General features: G+C 45.4%; 1 pseudogene; it reads right to left on the reverse strand.

Annotated features, from left to right (window-relative positions):
- Positions 1-1,159: 1,159 nt before the first annotated feature.
- LOC104668668 lies at positions 1,160-2,035 on the reverse strand (annotated as a pseudogene).
- Positions 2,036-17,105: the final 15,070 nt, after the last annotated feature.

Consider the following 17,105-nt stretch of genomic DNA (forward strand, 5'->3'; position numbering starts at 1 on the left):
AGAACCAGTCTTTTTTTTTTTTGTAGTTGTTTAGCTACTTCATGTTTTTAAAAAGGGTATCTTAATAACTAATTACTTAGTGCCATTACTGCCATCTAGTGGTGACTGATGTTATTATACTGCTGGGTCCATTCTCGATGTTACTGTACTGGCAGAGAAGGGAATCAATATATGCAAGACATCTGTTGGGTGTTTGCCTTGTTTCAGGTATTGTACCAGGAAATTTACGGCAGTTCCTGCTGGTTACACCAGCAAAGGGAGTGTAAGCTGCTTTCCTATTGTCACCATCTAAGGAGGAGACCTGATATCAACACCAGGAGACCGGCTCTATTATTTTTTTGAAATATATTTCTTTATTTTCATTCCCATATAGTAGAGATGGAACAAGGATAGTGATGCTGGAAAATCCTGCTTCAATCAAATCATCACATAAGTTAACATCAGAAAACCTGTATTTGAATCTGACTCCTCTGTCCTTGCACTGAGAAATTGGACGTATTGACCCAGTTGCTGTGAGGGCTAAATTAGATGATGCAGAAAGTGCTTGGCATGCAGTAGATATGCAAAACAATAACTGTTATTTTAGACACTCTCCAAGCAGGAAAAAAAGTCTTCATGCCTTCTAACTAATAATACAAACGTTGGCCGGGCGCGGTGGCTCAAGCCTGTAATCCCAGCACTTTGGGAGGCCGAGACAGGCGGATCACGAGGTCAGGAGTTCGAGACCATCCTGGCTAACATGGTGAAACCCCGTCTCTACTGAAAAATACAAAAAGCTAGCCGGGCGAGGTGGCTGGTGCCTGTAGTCCCAGCTACTTGGGAGGCTGAGGCAGGAGAATGGCATAAACCCGGGAGGCGGAGCTCGCAGTGAGCTGATATCCGGCCACTGCACTCCAGCCTGGGCAACAGAGCGAGACTCCGTCTCAAAAAAAAAAAAAAAAAAAAAAAAAATACAAACGCATGCAGTGTGTTTAAACTCTGGCTTCATAGTTTAACAAATACAAATCTAATCAAAAAAATTAGTCAAACTCTATAAACAAGTTTATAACAAATACAAATCTAATCAAAAAAACTAATCAAACGCTGTAAACCCAACTTGATTTTAAAATTCTAGTGGCTACAACATCATGTTGTTTGTGAATCCATTCCATTGATGCATTTAAAGATGTAGGAGAAACCATTTCAGAACCTCTGAGAGGACCAGTTTGGTTATCTTATGATGCGGCTGGATTCCAAAGCACTTCCGAATTCTAAGGCAGCATAACTGCATCAAAGAAGAGGGACTTCCCTCTCCAAGAAGAGCTGGACCAAAGGACTCTCTGGAGGCACCAGCTCCACAGGATATTTGCCTTCAGCATTCTTGGCCTGGGTGTCTGCTCCAAAATCCATGAGCAGGCAAGCCAGCTCTTCACTGGCTGTCCTGGCCACTGCATGAAGTGGAGAATCCTGACCTCTCCCTTGGTTCATGTCTGCTCCTGACTCTAGAAGCTTCTTTACACAGGCTATCTGCTGGTTTTCACAAGCCAAATAGAGTGGAGTGCCCAGGTGGCTGATTTTATGGTCAGTGTTGCCCCCATAAGCTATAAGAGAGTCAACACACTCCACGTGGCCTCTCCTAGAAGCTTCATGGATGGGGGATGCCAGATCACTCTCAGGTTGAATGCTGGCTCCATGCTGCAGAAGCAAATTCACACAATCCCAGCTGTGGCTAACACAAACATTAAACAGTGGAATGTGCCAGTCTGTTGTCACACCAATCACCTGAGCTCCATGCTTTAATAAAATCTTTACACAAGAGGGATGACCTCTAAGACGGGCTTCATGGAGTGGGGAAACATGATCTGCCGTGATGATGTTCACAAGCCACCCCTGGGTGATGAGGGTCCTCAGAGACAGCTGATGTCTGTAGATTGCAGTTTCAGGCATAGGAAACCAATCAGACACAGTGGGTTTGACAGAAGCCTGGTGTCAGGAGAGTCTCTTGGCCCCGTGCGCTTGCTCCCATCATGCCCCCTTGTTTGCCATCCATGGGGCTCTCTCCTAAGCGAGCAAGCTCTGCGCTCACTTCAGTTGCTCAGCAAAGTCCAAACTCCATGCTCCCCCTGCTCCTGAAAAAATTCCAGTTCTGTGGCTGGCTGAGCTGCACGCATCCTGGTCAAGTGGTCTAACTGGCTGGAGGCCCGCCAGAGGCCACCTATTTTTTTTCTTTTTTTAAAAGAGTCTCACTCTTTCATGGTTGCCCAGAGCTTGAGTGCAGTGGCATGATCATAGCTCATGGTAACCTCGAACTCCTGGGCTCAAGCGGTTCTCCCCACTCAGCCTCCCGAGTGGCTAGGACTACAGGTGTGCGCCACCATGCCTGCTTCATTTTTAATTTTTGTAGCTTTTGCTATATTGTCCAGGCTGGTCTCTAAATTCTGGGCTCAAGTAGTTGCAGAGGGCCAGAACGAAATGCTCCTTCATGGCAATAGACATATTTTGTTTTTTGAGACAGGATCTTGCTATATCCACCAGGCTGGAGTGCAGTGGCAGGATCTTGGCTTGCTGTAACTTCTGCCTCCCAGGTTCAAGTGATTCTCGTGCCTCAGCCTCCCCAGTATTTGGGATTACAGGCATGTGCCATGACTAATTTTTGTATTTCTAGTGGAGACTAAAATAAAACAATTTTGCTAAATTGTTGCAAAACTGGGCAACAAGTTTGCCATGTTGCCCAGGCTCGTCTCAAACTCCTGACTTCAAGTGATCTGCCCATCTCTGGCTCCCAGAGTGCTGGGATTACCGGCATGAGTCACCATGCCCAGCTGACATATTTTGTAAACAGGGAGAAAAATAGGTGGCCCTTAAAATTTCAGTAAAATGTCCACATTCCTTCTTTTTTTTTTTTTTTTTGAGATGGAGTGTCACTCTGTCATCTAGACTGGAGTGCAGTGGCACAATCTTGGCTCACTGCCAGCTCTGTCTCCCGGGTTCACGCCATTCTTCTGCCTCAGCCTCCCAAGTAACTGGGACTACAGGTGCCCACCACTATGGCTAGCTAATTTTTTGTATTTTTAGTAGAGACGGGGTTTCACTGTATTAGCCAGGATGGTCTCGATCTCCTGACCTCGTAATCTGCCCACCTCGGCCTCCCAAAATGCTGGGATTACAGGTGTGAGCCACTGCGCCCAGCCCACATTCTTTCTTATACAACAACAGAGGACCAGTGAGTGCCTTCACTTTGAAGACCCCAGGAAACCTGGATACGCAGGATTTCTGTATGGCTTTTTTTTTTTTTTTTTTGAGATGGGGTCTTGCTTTGTCACCCAGGCTGGAGTGCAGTGGTGCAATCTTGGCTCACTGCAACCTCTGCCTCTCGGGTTCAAGTGATTCTCTTGCCTCAGCCTCCCAAATAGCTGGGACTACAGGCCTGTGCCACCACGTCCGGCTAACTTTTGTATATTTAGTAGAGACGGGGTTTCACAATGTTGACTGGGCTGGTCTGGAACTCCTGACCTCAAGTGGTCCGCCCACCTCTGCCTCCCAAAGTGCTGGGATTACAGGTGTGAGCCACTGCGCTTGTCCTCTACCTGGCTTCTTATAGATAGTTTCTCTTGGTGTATGTTTCCTAGGCTTTTTGACTTTGTGGACTAGAAAACTCTGGTCTCCAAGTCCCTATAAAGTTCCAGATCTTCTATAGATTAAACATTTTAACAGTCTTCATAAAGTGCATTTGAGATCCAAGGTAAACATTCATTACCTATATACCAACCACTTCAAAGGTTTTATGAAATAAGAATATATATAAAATGCATGAGATAGGTGTACTTTGCTTTATGTATTTGTGACAAGTTCACACAAGTAAATTTTTAAAATTTTGGTGAGGAGATAAATTTGGCATTTTTTTTTTTTTTTGAGACAGAGTCTCACTCTGTCACCCGGGCTAGAGTGCAGTGGTGTGATCTCTGCTCACTGCAATTTCTGCCTCCCGGGTTTAAGCAATTCTCCTGCCTCAGCCTCCTCAGTAGCTGTGATTACAGGCGCATGGCACCAAGCTCAGCTAAGTTTGTTTTTGATTTTTAGTAGAGACAGGGTTTCATCATGTTGGCCAGGCTGCTCTGGAACTCCTGACCCCAAGTGACCCACTTGCCTTGGCCTCCCAAAGTGTTGGGATTACAGGCATGCCCCACCGCTCCCCGCCAGGCAATTTTTTTTTAACCAAGAGTAAATTCAAAGGAGCCTGAGCATTAGTTTTAACAGGTAAGTCTGGTAGAAGATCAGGGAGCATGCCATAAGTAGCATGTACAGTGTACTGTATTATAAAGAGGAATGGTTTTAAACCTTTTTTTTGAGACAGGGAATGCAGTGGCATGATTTTGGCTCACTGCAACCTCCACCTCCCAGGCTCAAGCAATTCTACCACTTCAGCCTCCAGAGTAGCTGGGACTACAGGTCACGCTACCATGCCCGGCTAATTTTTTATAGAGAAGGGGTTTCACCATGTTGCCCAGGCTGGTCTCAAACTCCTGACCTCGAGTCATCCGCCCACCTCAGCCTCCCAAAGTGATGGGATTACAGCGGTGATCCACCAGGCCCAGCGGTTTTAAACTTGAACTTACATCTGTGCTTGTTAAAGCACAGATTCCTAAGCTCCATCCCCAGAGATTCTGATTCAGTAGGGCTGGGGGCAGGACTGATAATTTTTCTTTTTTTTGAGACAGAATTTTGCTCTGTCACCCAGGCTGGAGTGTAGTGGCATGATCGCGGCTCACTGCAACCTTCATCTCCTGGGCTCAAGAAATTCTCCTGCCTCAGCCTTCCAAGTAGCTGGGATTACAGGCATGTGCCACCACGGCTGGCTGATTTTTGTATTTTTAGTAGAGACAGGGTTTCACCATATTGGTGAGGCTGGCCTTGAACTCCTGACCTTGAGTAATCCATCTGCCTTGGTCTCCCAAAGTGCTGGGATTACAGGTGTGAGCCACCGCGCCTGGTGAGAATGTGTTTCTAACAAGCTCCTGGGGGATGTGAATGCTGCCGGCTCAGGGGTGACACTTGGAGAACCATCAGAGCAATGAATTATGCCCTGACTTACAGTAGCCTGTGTCCTGCTTTCTGTCTTTTTCTGGAGAGGTAAAAATTGATGTAGCCTCCCTATTACTTGTTCCCCCTTTGAAAGAAAGCAGGAGAGAAGGATTTCTTTTCTGCTTTAGTCTCTATGCCTCATGTCTTTTTTGTTGTTGTTAAAAAACAAATAGAGATAGAGTCTCCCCATGTTGTCCAGGCTGGTCTTGAACTCCTGGGCTCAGGCGATCCTCCTACCTCTGCCTCCCACGGTGTTGGGATTACAGGCATGAGCCACTGTGCCCGGCAGTATGCCTCATGTTTCATCCAGTATGATAAAAAAAAAGTGGGCAGTGGTCAGTGTAAGAGGCAATGGTGAGTCCCCTTTCGCCTATGGATCTGTGTCTGGTTCCTCTTCGCGTTTTGGAAGACTTAATAAATGTCCACTATGGCCGGGTGAGAGATCTCAGACTGCCACAGGCCTGAGTGGTTGTATTTTGGAGATGTCTATGGCTGGCCTGCGTAGGTATGTGCGTTTGCGACCTGTGGTGGAGGCTGTCATCACCCTGCCAGAGTTGTGGCATCTGTCTCCTCTCCGTCTGGCCTTCTACCTGGCTCCCTCTAATCTAGTTTCCAAATGGAAGCCAGAGTCCACCTAAAACATAGGATAGGAGGTCTGTGTGCTACATACATCTTTAGTTGCTCTTGCTTCTTAGAGAATAAAATCTCTTTTCTTTAGCAGGGTACATGAGGTCTTTATATCTGGCTTCTGTTCACTTCATCTTCTCTCTGGTTCAGCTTTTTTGGTTTTCCACATCCTGAACTTACTGCCTATAATGTCCTCATGTCATTTATTTGTCTATTTAATTTTCTTTTGTCTTTCTTAGTCCACAGATAACTCTTTACATAAATCTCCGTGTGATTCTGGCACACATACTTTTATTGAATGATTGAACAAATGCATGAATGAATAAATAAGTATACAGGAAATTGATTTTAAAAAAATTGTTGTAAAATACATATAACTTACAACTGGCCATCTTAACAATTTTTTTTTGAACGTTTTTTGGGTTTTTTTGAGATGGAGTTTCGCTCTTGTTGCTCAGGTAGGAGTGCAATGGCATGATCTCGGCTCACTGCAACCTCCGCCTCCTTGGTGCAAGTGATTTTGTTGCCTCAGCCTCCCGAGTAGCTGGGATTACAGGCATGTGCCACCACGCCTGGCTAATTTTGTATTTTTAGTAGAGACGGGGTTTCTCTATGTTGGTCAGGCTGATCTGAAACTCCCGACCTCAGGTGATGCACCTGCCTTGGCCTCTCAAATTGCTGGGATTACAGGCATGAGTCACCTTGCCCGGCATCTTTTTTTTTTTTTTTTTTGAGACAGAGTCTTGCCTCTGCCTCTTGGGTTCAAGCCACCTGAGTAGCTGGGATTACAAGTGTGCACCACCACGCCCGGCTAATTTTTGTGTTTTTAGTAGAGACAGGGTTTCACCATGTTGGTCAGGCTGGTCTCAAACTCCTCACTTTAGGTGATCTGCGCACCTTGGCCTCCCAAAGTGCTGGAATTACAGACTTGAGCCATCATGTCCGGCCAATCTTAACCATTTTTTAAGTGTACAGTTCAGTGGCAATCACCACCACCATCCATCTCCAGAACTTCTTGGTCACTCAAACAGAAAGTCTGTACCCATTTAAACAACAACTCCAAATTCCCCTCTGCTTTCAGTTTTTGGCAATCACCATTCTACTTTTTGTCTCTATGATTTGACCACTTTAGGTATGTCTCAGTCTGTTTTCTGTTGCCAATAACAGAATACCTGAAACTGGGTAATTGATAAAGTAAAGGACTTTATTTCTTACAGTTATGGAGGCTGACAAGTCGAAGGTTGAGGGGCCACATATGGTGAGAGCCTTCTTGCTGGTGGGGAGTCTCTGTAGAGTCTGGAGGTGGTGCAGGGCGTCAATGGCAAGGGGCTGAGTGGCTGAGTGTGTGCTGGCCTAGGTCTCTCTTCTTCTTTTTTTTTTTCAAGATGGAATCTTGCTCTTGTCACCCAGGGTGGGGTGCAATGGCATGATCTTGGCTCACCGCAACCTCCACCTCCCGGATTCAAGTGATTCTCATGCCTCAGCCTCCTGAGTAGCTGGGATTACAGGAGTGTGCCACCACACCCAACAAATTTTTGTATTTTTAGTAGACACAAGGTTTCACCATGTAGGGGAGCCTGGTCTTGAACGCCTGACTTCGAGTGATCCACCTGTCTTGGCCTCCCAAAGTGCTGGGATTACAAGCGTGAACCACTGTGCCCAGTCTGGTGTGCTATTTTCTGTATGTTCTTTTGTGTCTTTCACATTTTGTGCCAAGCGCTGTGTATTTTCTATTTTAAATAATGCTGAAAAGAATGCAAATAACCTGTCTGGTGGGAGAGGTGATTAATTTTTTCCCGATCTTACACGGAAAGGGATGCTTTGTGGCCTAGAAATAAATGTTAAGTCAGTAAGAAAAACCCTAAATTAAGTTAAACTTGGCTGGTTAATTTTCTTGACTCTCAGGAAAGATTAACCATCAGTCTGATTCTTTGACTGCTCCAGGGATTTTTAAATAACTGTATATGTTTATATATATATATATATTTTTTAGACAAAGTTTTGCTCTTGTTGCCCAGGCTGGAGTGCAATGGCATGATCTTGGCTCACTGCAACCTCCACCTCCTGGGTTCAAGTGATTCTCCTGCCTCAGCCTCCTGAGTAGCTGGGATTACAGGCGCCTGCCACCACACCTGGCTAATTTTTGTATTTTTAGTAGAGACAGGGTTTCACCATGTTGGCCAGGCTGGTCTTGAACTCATGACCTCAGGTTATCCACCTGCCTCGGCCTCCCAAAGTGCTGGGATTACAGGCGTGAGCCACCAGGTCTGGCAAATAACTGTATCTTATTCACAATATAATGATTAGATATTTTTAGTATTCAGAAATTGACCTGAAAATGCCCCATCCAAATGCATTTAAGGGCAAAATCTCGTTTTTATACAGTTTCTCTTAGCAGCTGCTCAAGTGCAAGCTTCAGAGTTTCTGTTTCTTCTAAGCTGTCTATAGCAGCAAGGAAGAGTCCTTTAAGATGAATTTGATAGGCCAGGCGTGGTGGCTCATGCCTGTAATTCCAGCACTTTGGGAGGCCGAGGCGGGTGGATCACCTGAGGTCAGGAGTTTGAGAACAGCCTGGCCAACACGGTGAGACTCCGTCTCTACTAAAAATACAAAAATTAGCTGGGCGTGGTGGAAGGCGCCTGTAGTCCCAGCTACTGGGAAGGCTGAGGCAGGAGAATTGCTTGAACCCGGGAGGCAGAGGTTGCAGTGAGCCAACATCACGCCATTGCACTCCAACCTGGGGACAAGAGCAAGACTTTGTCTCCAAAAAAAAAAAAAAAAAAAAAAAAAAAAAAAAAAAAAATGAGATTTATAGCTTTGTCCTAATAAATGCTTATGTCTGGATCCAAAGGGGACAGTGTCTTCAGCTCAGGGGGTGATGATAGGCCTTCCTGCAGAGTGGATGTTTATTGATTGCTAAAGCATCTATTTGAGTTAATCACTATCATTTTTATCATCGTCTCATTGGTGTCTGAGCAATGTAAGAATATCTGCTCATCTTTGAGTTGGATTTCTTTCTGAATTAGTTCATTCTCACATTGCTCTAAAGAACTATCTGACAGTGGATAATTTATAAAGAAAATAGGTTTGGCCTGTAATCCTGAGAGGTGAAGCCAGCTGGACTTCTGCGTCGGGCAGGGACTTGGAGAATTTTTCTGTCTTACAAGAGGATTGTGAAATGTACCTATCAGTGCTCTGTAAAGATGCACCAATTGGCGCTCTGTGGCTAGCTAGAGATTTGTAAAATGGACCAATCAGCACTCTGTAAAGTGGACCAATCAGCAGGACATGGGCAGGGACAAATAAGGGAATAAAAGTTGGCCACCCCAACCAGCAGGTGCAACCCGCTCTGGTTTATTTCCATGCTGTGGAGGTTTTGTTCTTTTGCTCTTCACAATAAATCTTGCTGCTGCTCACTCTTTGGGTCCGTGTGGCCTTTAAGAGCTGTAACACTCTCTGCGGAAGTCTGCGGCTTCATTCTTGAAGTCATCAAGACCACGAACCCACCAGAAGGAACCAACTCCGGACACAATCCCAGCACTTTGGGAGGCTGAAGCAGGCGGATCACGAGGTCAGGAGATTGAGACCATCCTGGCCAACATGGTGAAACCCCATCTTTACTGAAAATACAAAAATTAACTGCACGTGGTGGTGCATGCCTGTAATCCCAGCTACTCGGGAGGCTGAGGCAGGAGAATCCCTTAAACCAGGGAGTTAGAGGTTGCAGTGAGCTGAGATTGCACCGCAGCACTCTAGCCTGGCGACAGAGTGGGACTCCATCTCAAAAAAAAAAAAAAAAAAAAAAAGAAAAGAGGTTTAATTGACTCACAGTTCCATAGGTTGTACAGGAGGTGTGACTGGGGAGGCCTCAGGAAACTTACAATCATAGGGGAAGGTTGAAGGGGAAGCAAGCATGTCTTCACGGGGCAGTAGGAGGGAGAGTGAGTGAAGGGAGAAGTGCTACACACTTTCTTTCTTTTTTTTTTTTTGAGACAGAGTCTCTGTTGCCCAGGCTGGAGTGCAGTGGCATGATCTTGGTTCACTGCAAGCTCTGCCTCCAGGGTTCACGCCATTCTCCTGCCTCAGCCTCCCGAGTAGCTGGGACTACAGGCGCCCACCACCACACCCGGCTAATTTTTTGTATTTTTTTTAGTAGAGACGGGGTTTCACCATGTTAGCCAGGATGGTCTCGATCTCCTGACCTCGTGATCTGCCTGCCTTGGCCTCCCAAAGTGCTGGGATTACAGGCGTGAGCCACGGTGCCCAGTGACGCACACTTTCAAACAACCAGATCTCATGAAAACTCACTATCACGAGAATAGCAAAAAGGAAATCCGCCCCCGTGATCTAATCATCTCCCACCAGGTCCATCTCTCAACATAGGGAATTACAATTCAACATGAGATTTGGTGGGGACACAGAGCCAAACCATATCACACCCCATTTGAAGCTATGAGATTATAAAATGGTCCTTCTCCTATCACTCAGATGACTGTAAATTCATGCTGGTACATCCACACCACGGCAGGTAGGTGAGTGAATGCTATGTGCTTTGGAAGTTTGTGACAAATAACTTTTCTGTTTCAAATATTCCGATTTAATAAAAAGGTAATATACTCATTATGTTCCTGTTTCCCGAAAGACACTACTTGGGAATTCTGTTCTATTATCAATGGAGCTGTGATGACTGTGGATGGCACTGGTAGTGGCCAACATTTCTGCAGCTCCTTCTCAGTTACTCCTCATCGTCCTCAACACAAACTCCTCACCAGGTACGATGGTTTTCAGGATCTGATCCCTGTCTCATCTCTGTTCTCATTTCTTCACGTGTCCACATCTTCATAGCAATGTTTCCAACTTCCCAATGACTCTAAGTTTTCTGAGCACATTGTAATTTTCCTTATTTCTGGCCTCACCTTTTTATTTTCCTCAACTGTTAGGATGTTCTTCCCTGTCCCATATTGCCTGGTCAACTATTTCTCAGAGCCCAGCTTAGGTGTGACTCCTTCCTGGGGTAGGGGACCTTTCATGGTAGGTCAGAGCAGGTGTCCCTCTAAGGCTTTCATGCTTCCTCGTGATGGCCATTTCGGTGGCTCCTTCTACCCACTGCATTATAATTGCTTGCTTATATTTGCTGGATTGCAAACTCCTCTGGGCAGTGATTCTCAAACTCCTCTAGTGAGCATCAGTATCCAGGGGCTTGTTAAAGCCCGGAGTGCTGAGCCCCACAACAGAGCTTCTAATTTAGTAGGTGTGGGGTGGAGCCTGAGAACTTCATTTCTCAAAAAGTTCCCAGTTGATGCTGATGGTGCTGGTCTGGGGACCACACTGTGAGAACGATGCTCTAGGGCAATAACGGGGCTTTCTTTCTTGGTTTCCATGTTCCTAGCATCCAGCCCATCTTGGTATAGAGCTGATAGTCAAATGGTGTTTGTTAGTGTTGAATGAATGAGCACAAAGGGGGTTATGTTGGGTACTGAATACCCCAGGTGTTCCCATCACATGTGGAAGAGAAATCAGAACAATTTCAGAGCATTGATGATGAAGATGGTGGGGGAGGTGGTAGTGCCTGGGTAGTGCCTGGCACTTGGGAAAAACTCAGGAAGTACATGAAATCAGAGGAGAAAGGAGTGTGAATAAGGTGGGAGATTCAGGGAGAAGTGAGGAGGCAAGAGGGGTGAGAAGCAGACCCTTCCAGGCACCTTAAATTAGGAGTTTAACACATTCATTTTGCGACTTTTTAATTTTTTAATGTCAGCTTTTTAAGGCTGCAAACTTTTCTCTAAGGGATATTTTTGTGATAAGCCAGTCATCTCCGAATGTAGTTATTTTGCTATGGTTTCGTTCTAAATATTTTGAAATTTCTATTATGATTTCTTCTTTGATCCATGCCTTATCTAGAAATGTATTTGAAACTTCCAGTCATATGGGTCTTTTTCTTGCTATCTTTGTGTAATTGTTAACTGCATTGTGGTCAGAGTATGAAGTCTGCATAATGTCAATCGTTTGATATTTTCTTTGAGCAGACCTTACTGGTCTAGCATGGGGTTGCTTTTTGTAAAGGTTCTCTGTGTTCTTGAAAACAGTGTGCATTTTGCACTTGTAGGCTATTGTGTTCCACAGGTGTCTAATGGGCAAGTTTGCTAATGGTACTATCTTTATTATCTTTATTCTTATAAGCCTTACTATATTCTTTTTTTTTTTTTTTTTGAGGCAGGGTTTTATTCAGGCTGGAGTGCAGTGGCAGGATTACGGCTCACTGCAGTCTTGACCTCCCCAGCTCACGTGATCCTCCCACCTCAGGCTCCCGAGTAGTTGGGACTACAGAGGCACACCACTACACCTAGGTAATTTTTTTATTTTTTGTAAAGACAGGGTTTCACCATGTTGCTCAGGCTGGTTTTGAACTCCTGGACTCAGGTGATCCTCCTTCCTTGGCTTCCCAAAGTGCTGGGATTACAGGGATGATTCACTGTGCCCAGCTTGAGTCTTAATATATTCTCACTCTTTCTTTGTCAGCTCTATCGATCCATTACTGGGAAAGGAGTGTTAGAATCTCCCATTATGATGGTGGATTTATCAAGTTCTCCTTGCAGCTATGTTAATTTTTGCTTTATGTACGTTAAAAGTTAGACTCATTTCTTTCTGATGAGTAGAGTCTTTTCTTATGTTATTTCCTTGTCATTGCTAGTAATTCTCTTTGTCTTACAGCCTGTTTTGTTTGATGACGTAGCAATATAAACTTTCTTTTAGTTAGTATTAACCTGGTATAATATTCTCAATCTTGACACCCTTGACTTTTCTGTGTGTATGTGTCTTCCTTCTCTCCTCTCCCCTCCTTTCTTTCTTTTTTTTTTTTTTTTTGAGATGGTGTCTCACTCTGTCACCTAGGCTGGAGTGCTGTGGTGCGATTGATTTCAGCTCTCTGCAACCTCCGCCTCTCGGGTTCAAGCTATTTTCCTGCCTTAGCCTACTGAGTAGCTGGGATCACAGGCATGTGCCACCACGTCCAGCTAATTTTTGTATTTTTAGTAGGGATGGGGTTTCACCACGTTGGCCAGGCTGATATCGAACTCCTGGCCTCAAGTGATCTGCCTGCCTCGGCCTTCCAAAGTGCTGGGATTACAGGCATGAGTCACAAAAGTCACATGGCTTTTCTTTTTCTCTCTTTCTTTATCTCTCTCTCTCTCCGTGTTTGTGGCCTCTCTTTAAAATAGCAGCTGTATCTAACTTAGAAAAAATCCAGTCTGAAAAATCTTTGCCTTTTAATTTGAAAGTTTTTCCCTTTAAGTTTACTGCAATTATTGATCTATTTGGATTTATTTTCTACTACCTTATTATATTCTATTGTATTTCTTCTGCTTTTTCTGTTTGCTCTTCTTTTCCACCACCACCTACCTCTTGGATGATTAATGGTTTTGTTTTTCCTCTTCTAGTTTTTTCTTCTAAAATAACTATTCTATGTCTCTATAAGAATATCTGTTCTTCTGGTGGTTACCTTAGTTATTCTGAGGTACATACTAAATACAATGTAAGATTAATGAATTTCTAAGTTCTTTCAGATAGAAAGACCTTAGAATGTTTTAGATCAGCATCTTCAAATTGGAGTATTTATGTATGTACATTCTGCAAGGTGTATCTGGATTTGTTTTAAGGAAATACATTTCCAAATCTCCTTTTTTTTTTTTTTTTTTTTTTGAGACAGAGTCTTGCTCTGTCACCCAGGGTGTAGTGCAGTGGTGTGATCTTGGCTCACTGCAACCTCCACCTCCCGGGTTCAAGTGATTCTGTTGCCTCAGCCTCCTGAGTAGCTGGGATTACAGGCGTGTGCCACCACACCTGGCTAATTTTTTTGTATTTTTAGTAGAGACGGGGTTTTGCCATGTTGGCCAAGCTGGTCTCGAACTTCTGGCTTTATGTGAATTGCCTGCCTCAGCCTCCCAAAGTGCTGGGATTACAGACGTGAGCCACTGCACCCGGCCTACTGTTACTTTTCTTTATTATCAGGTTGCTTATTTACTTCTCAGGGCTAGCTAGGTGCCTGGAATTTCCTTTGAAAGAGTTCTACATTTTCCTTATGTCTATATTTGGTGGGGGGGCTGCAGGCCTCTCGGAGGGGTCTCTGCTCTGTTGCAGAATGTGGGAGGTCAACATTTTATGACCAAAACTCAGGTTAGTCGCTCGCCCTTTGCAGAGTCCAATTAACAAGAGTGAGGTTTGCTATAAAGAAAGTGATTTATCCCAAAACTAGCTTAGGGGAAGAAGCACAGGCATCCCACCTTTTTTTTTTTTTTTTGTGACAGAGTCTCGCTCTGTCGCCCAGGCTAGAGTATAGTGGCATGATCTCAGCTCACTGCAACCTCCACCTCCCAGGCTCAAGTGATTCTCCTGCCTCAGCCTCCTGAGTAGCCGGGATTACAGGCACTCGCCACCACGCCCAGCTAATTGTTGCATTTTTAGTAGAGACAGGGTTTCACCATATTGGCCAAGCTGGTCTCAAACTCCTGACCTCAGGTGATCTGCTTGCCTAGGCCTTCCAAAGTGCTGAGATTACAGGTGTGAGCCACCACGCCCTGTGGGCATCCCACCTTTTTTTTTTTTTGAGATGGAGTTTCATTCTTGTTGCTCAGGCTGGAGTGTGATGGCACGACCTCGGCTCATCGCACCCTCTGCTTCCCGGGTTCAAGCGATTCTCCTGCTTCAGTCTCCTGAGTAGCTGGGATTACAGGCATGTGCCACCACGCCTGGCTAATTTTTGTATTTTTAGTAGAGACGGGGTTTCTCTATGTTGGTCAGGCTGGTCGTGAACTCCCGACCTCCAGTGATCCGCCTGCTTTGGCCTCCCAAAGTGCTGGGATTACAGGTGTGAATCACAGCGCCTGGCCCGGCATCCCACTTTTCCAAACGTACCACTTTGCGTTTGGAGCAGAAAGCAGGCACTTTTATTTATTATTTCTATTTACATTTATTTAATTATTTTTCTTTACTTAAAGACCAGTGGGATAGTTTGAAAGTGGGCACTTTTAGGGCTGGGCGCAGTGGTTCACGCCTGTAATCCCAGCACTTTGGGAGGCTGAAGCAGGTGGATCACTGGAGGTTAGGAGTTCACGACCAGCCTGACCAACATGGAGAAACCCCGTTTCTACTAAAAATACAAAATAAGCTGGGCATGGTGGCACATGCCTGTAATCCCAGCTACTTGGGAGGCTGAGGCAGGAGAATCACTTGAACCTGAGAGGCAGAGGGTGCGGCGAGCCAAGATTGTGCCATCGCACTCCAGCCTGAGCAACAAGAATGAAGCTCTATCTCAAAAAAAAAAAAAAAAAAAAAAAGAAAGTGAGCACTTTTAAAAGGCAAGTTTCGAGGAAGTGAGCAAGACGGGAAATCCGCATGTTAGCTTGGTGCCTCATCTACCGGGAAGTCAAGCAGGTGACTGCTGGTACCTTCATGTGTAGACTAGGCCCCAGCTGGGAGAGAGTAGTGGGCATGTTTTTCTACTGCCATCTCTTGACGCCACTCTCTGGAGGGTTAGATTTCTGAGGCAACCTCCTGGTGGGTGAGAGTTCTATAGCGGGCATGCTTTGGCCTTTAAACCAACTGTTAACTCTTGAGGAGAGGTCTACCTTGGAGTACATGATTAGATGAACTTGCCTTATAGGGAGTGTCTGGTGAAGCAGGGGTAAAAGACTATATTTGCATTTCTTTTTTGTTTTTTTTTGAGAGGGAGTTTCGTGCTTGATGCCCAGGTTAGAGTGCAATGGTGCAATCTCGGCTCACCGCAATCTCCGCCTCCCGAGTTCAAGCGATTCTCCTTCCTCAGCCTCCTGAGTAGCTGGATTACAGGCACGCGCCACCATGCCTGGCTAATTTTTTGTATTTTTAGTAGAGACGGGGTTTCACCATTTTGGTCAGGCTGATCTAGAACTCCTGACCTCAGGTGTTCCACCTGCCTGCCTCAGCCTCCCAAAGGGCTGGGATTATAGGCGTGAGCCACTGTACCTGGCCTATATTTGCATTTCTAAAGGGCTAAGTGGGAAGTGGGGAACCAGGGGAATGAGAAAAGAAGCGAGAGAAACAAACTATCTCTTAGAAAAATGAGGGTCACTTGGTTACAATTCCTCACTCAAATCAGAGGTTAAGAGTTCTTTTTTTTTTTTTTTTTTGAGACGGAGTCTCGCTCTGTCTCCCAGGCTGGAGTGCAGTGGCCGGATCTCAGCTCACTGCAAGCTCCGCCTCCCGGGTTTACGCCATTCTCTCGCCTCAGCCTCCCGAGTAGCTGGGACTACAGGCGCCCGCCACATCGCCCGGCTAAGTTTTTGTATTTTTTTTCAGTAGAGACGGGGTTTCACCGTGTTAGCCAGGATGGTCTCGATCTCCTGACATCGTGATCCGCCCGTCTCGGCCTCCCAAAGTGCTGGGATTACAGGCTTGAGCCACCGCGCCCGGCCGGTTAAGAGTTCATATGTGTCACCAAGAGCTTGTCACCAGGGGCTTGTCACCAACAAGCTGGATTCTTGGCTGCCAGAATCAAGCCACTTCTACCGACTTTGGCTGATAGATGCAGAAGTGCTTGTTCTTTTAACAAAGGCTTGTGGACATAAGGAAAGCTCAGTGTCACTTTCCAGACAACCCAAAGAAATATTTATTCCTGGCTCTGAGCAGGTGGCAGAAGTGGAAGAAGTTGAGATGTGGCCGTGAGTCCTGATTTCATTGCTGTTCAGTGGAGAGAATCTGAGCAGTCTAAACCTGAGGTTTCGCCAGTGTGAGATGGGACTAATTATATAGACATATGGGTTTTACAAAGTTTTGACAAATCAGAACTTTTATTTTATATGTTGGGTTGAAATCAAGGACCTACTGGGTCTGTTCCTGCTACTTGTGGTTGGGTGGGGGAACAGTGGATAGAGAAGAAACTGTTCATCTCGGGTTGGAACGTGCCAGGTCTTCAGCCATCCAGTGGCTTTTTTAGAAAACATTTTTATTTATTGTTGAGACAGAGTCTTGCTCTGTTGCCCAGGTTGGAGTGAAGTGGTGCAATCTCGGCTCACTGCAGCCTCCGCCTCCCAGGTTCAGGCAATTCTCATTCCTCAACTTCCCAAGTAGCTGGGATTACAGGCATGTGCCACCACAGCCAGCTAATTTTTTTTTTTTTTTTTTTTGAAATGGAGTCTCCCTCTGTTGCCCAGGCTGGAGTGCAGTAGCGTGACCTCAACTCACTGCAACCTCCACCTCCTGGGTTCAAGGGATTCTCCTGCCTTAGCCTGCCAAGTAGCTAGGACTACAGGCATGTGCCACCATGCCTGCTAATTTTTGTATTTTTAGTAGAGACAGGGTTTCACCATGTTGGTCAGGCTGGTCTCCAACTCCTGAGCTCAGGTGATCCACCCATCTCGGCCTCCCAAAGTACTGGGATTATA

Source organism: Rhinopithecus roxellana, chromosome 5, assembly GCF_007565055.1.
Source record: "Rhinopithecus roxellana isolate Shanxi Qingling chromosome 5, ASM756505v1, whole genome shotgun sequence".
NCBI lineage: Eukaryota > Metazoa > Chordata > Mammalia > Primates > Cercopithecidae > Rhinopithecus > Rhinopithecus roxellana.